Below are 4,019 nucleotides of genomic sequence, written 5' to 3' on the forward strand. Positions count from 1 at the left end.
GGGGGGGGGGGGGGGAGGGGACTTCAACTTTCTCACATATGCTTTGCCGATGACCTTATCCTTTTTGCTGAAGCTTCTGTTGCTCAAATTCGAGTTATTCGGAGGGGTGCTTAAACGTTTTTGTAATGCCTCGGGTCAGAAAGTCAGCCTAGAGAAATCAAAAATCTTTTTCTCTAGTAATGTTACTCAGGATTTGGAAAGCTTAATTACGGTGGAGAGTGGCATAAAGTCAACACAAGATTTGGAGGAGGTACCTTGGTATGCCAGTACTACATAAACGGATAGATAAAGAGACTTATGGAGAAACCCTTGCAAGAGTGTCTTCGAGGTTATCGGGTTGGAGGGGACAAGTGTTAACCTTAGCTGGAAGGGTGACATTGACTAAAGCGGTCCTCTCTTCGATCCCGGTTCATGCTATGAGCACCATTGCTCTACCAAAGGCGATTATGGATGGTTTAGATAAAGCTTCCCGTTCTTTCTTGTGGGGAGATACACCTGATAAGCGTAGACAACATCTGTTGAGTTGGAATCAGGTTTGTAAGCCGAAAAGTGACGGGGGGCTAGGGATCTGATCAGCAAGGATGATGAATAAGGCACTTTTGGCTAAAGTAGGTTGGCGATTGTTGAATGACAGAACCAGCTTGTGGGCTAGGGTGCTGCGAAGTAAGTATAAGGTCACTGATATTCAGGATCCCTCTTGCGTTATTCCAAAAATCACATGGTCTGCTACTTGGAGAAGTGTTAATGTGTGTGTTAAGGAGGTGGTAAGACCGGGGGTGAGTTGGGTTCCGGGTGATGGACGTAGTATTCGTTTCTAGGAGGATAGGTGGTTGTTGACAGTTCCACTCCAGGATTATGTTACAGGGTTGTTACCAGTAGGGTCTGAGTCTCTGCGAGTGTGTGATCTGTGGCAGATGGGTACAAGTTGGCAGTGGAGTCGTATATCTCCGTATGTTTCAGAGAATGTTAGGCTGCAGTTAGTGGCTATGGTGGTAGATAGTGTTACAGGGGGACGTGATAGGCTCTCTTGGGGAGAGACGTCTGATGGGAAGTTCTCTGTTCGCTCTGCTTACTGTCTGCTGATGAGGGATTATACACCTCGACAACAGTTGAAGCTGCTATATGACCGGGTCTGGGAGGTTGTTGCAACAGAAAGAATGAAAGTGTTTCTTTGGCTGTGTATGCATCAAGTGGTTATGACTAACATGGAGCATCAGCGACGACATCTTTGTGATAATGGGTTTTGTCAAGTTTGTAAAAGTGGTGAAGAATCGTTACTCCATGTCCTTCGTGATTGTCCTGCTATGTCAGGTGTTTGGAATAGCCTAGTTCCTCGACAGAGGAGAGATGCTTTTTTAATATGTCTCTTTTGGAATGGCTTTACACAAACCTGGGGGTGCATCGTGTTACCGGTGAGAGTCCCTGGGCTACTTTATTTGCGGTGGCTGTCTGGTGGGGATGGAAATGGCGGTGTTGCAATGTTTTCGAGGTCCAAGGCAAATGCAGAGATAGAGTTAAGTTCGTAAAGGAGCAAGCGTTGGAGATCTTTAAAGCACATAAGAATCTAGGGGGTTCTGTATCAGAGGTGCGTAGGGAGGAGAGACTGATTTCGTGGCAGAGACCAAGTGAGGGTTGGGTAAAATTGAATACTGATGGAGCTTCATGAGGTAATCCGGGTTATGCTTCTGCCGGAGGTGTTTTACGAGACAATAATGGGGACTGGTGTAGAGGTTTTGTTATGAATATCGGGATTTGTTATGCGCCTTTAGCAGAATTGTGGGGGAGTATATTATGGTCTCTGCATCGCCTGGGAGTGCAACATGCGGTGTGTGGAGTTGGAGGTAGATTCAGAGATGGTTGTGGGTTTTATTCAGTCAGGGATAAGTGATTCTCACCCCATGTCTTTCCTAGTACGTCTGTGCTATGGCTTTCTTTCAAGGGACTGGCTAGTCCGGGTTACAGATGTTTATAGGGAAGCTAACCATATATCTCGCTGATGGTTTAGCCAACTATGCCTTTTCTTTTCCGTTGGGTTTTCATTTTTTGGATGTTTGTCCGGACTCTCTTTCTGTTGAGTTGCGAGCGGATGCGGCTGGCAGGCCCGGTCCACCCATAAAGCAAGCAAAGCAGCTTCTTTAGGCCACACGATATAAAAATATTTTTAAGAGATACATTTTTAAGAGATTAGTTGGATCTGCTGGATATGTGTCATGCATTTACGAGGCAAGTCTTGAGTTCGACTCGTTCCAGCATCAACTCTGCTGCTATCTTCTTTTTACGGTTTCAATTTTTTTTTACGGTTTTTTGTTTTTGTCTGCTTCGTTTACAGGTTTTTGGTTTTTTTTTTTTTGCTTTTAGAGTAGTCGAACTTGTTTTAATTAATTTATTACTTTTTAGTTTAATTCCTATTTTATCAGTAAGCTTTACAAATATTTGATTTAACTTGACAACTAGATATATATTTAACTTTTTCAAACAAAACTAAAATTTAGAAATTTGATACAAGTACATTGATCATTGCTGCTTCTGAGTAAGCTTTTGTTTTTTTAATTATTTATTCTCCTTAATCCTTATTTTATATAATAATGTCAATTTTTTTTGGATTACCAATGATGTCTATCGAGAGATATCATCGAAAAACTCGATTATAAGAAGCTAATCAATAAATTTGTTGCATACAAGTTAGAAAAAAATTAAATTTTATATTGTTTTACATTGTTAAAGTATTCAATAATTTTTTTAAATGTTTTCAGTTATATTTTAATATTTTACTAAAAAAAAATTGTTACTTTTTATATAGAAAAATAAATTATTTAATTATGCTTTAGACCACCAAAATTCAAAGACCGGCCCTGACGGCTGGGTCTGCGTATCCACGTCGTGTTCGAGTGTAGTTCTTTTCTTTTATTTTGAATAAGTTTAGGAGACTTTGTCTCCTTTTTCCCACCAAAAAAAAAAAAAAACAATAAGGAAGGCAAAATTGAGTACTGAGGATGGGATCAAATGGTCTATGAGACAATAGGTGTAGACCAACTTGCCACATGCGAGCCAAAGAGAAGTAACGCATCCACGAGTACCTTATGAAGTGAAGAGTTAGTCACTGCCAATTGACTTTGTGACGTTCAAAGGATTCCATAGCTGCGAATCTCGCAAGCACAAGACACACCACACAACGTAGTAATATGGCTAGGAGACATGATCGATACCTCAGCTTCCAAGCTTGAGACAAAACAAGGTAGCTAGACTGATGGGAAGGTTTTCTTCAAAGAGGAAGATGGGATAGTAAGTGATCTCTCCATAAAAGAGGAATGCTGCATCAAACAAATCTATATAAAGGAGGAATTGCATACATGAAACCTCAAGGTCAAGAGTGTACCAATTTGGGGATCTATAAGATTATCAGAGACATTTCGTTGAAACTCAGTTCTTTTCCATTAAATTGACCATACCAGAATAAGCCCAACTCTGAATAATGGTTGTTGGATCGACAACTCAGACATGTTTAAAAAATAAATATTGAAGATTTGCACTGGTAGATAAGATTCAAACACATTGGTACGATGTTTGTACGATTTGACGCAGTCGAAGTGTTTATCTAGGCTTTACTAGAGGGCCTAGCACCTAAACTGGGGTGAATGTCTAGAACATTTTTTAGAACACTGGTTTGAATGTAGTGTTATTCATTTTCACATGATTTACGACATAAGTTTTTTTTTGGTTATTTTTATTGCATGAGTAAATTTTAATAGATTTTGAAAGACTTCAAGTTAAAAATACAAAAACAAAATGTTTGTTATTGGTTTATGCTTTTATGGCTCTTAATGATTTAGAAACCTATGTAGGATTTGAAATAATAAATATATACCTTTAGATTTGAGCATTTGTAAAAAAAAAAAAAAACACGTAGTGAGGGTTTAAATTTATTGATTTGGAAATCCAAGTTAATTGGAACATTAACTTTAAACTTCTGAACAATATGATATGGTATTACGCCCTTTAACAAAAAAAAAAAAAAAAAA

Source organism: Camelina sativa, chromosome 2, assembly GCF_000633955.1.
Source record: "Camelina sativa cultivar DH55 chromosome 2, Cs, whole genome shotgun sequence".
Classification (NCBI taxonomy): Eukaryota; Viridiplantae; Streptophyta; class Magnoliopsida; order Brassicales; family Brassicaceae; genus Camelina; species Camelina sativa.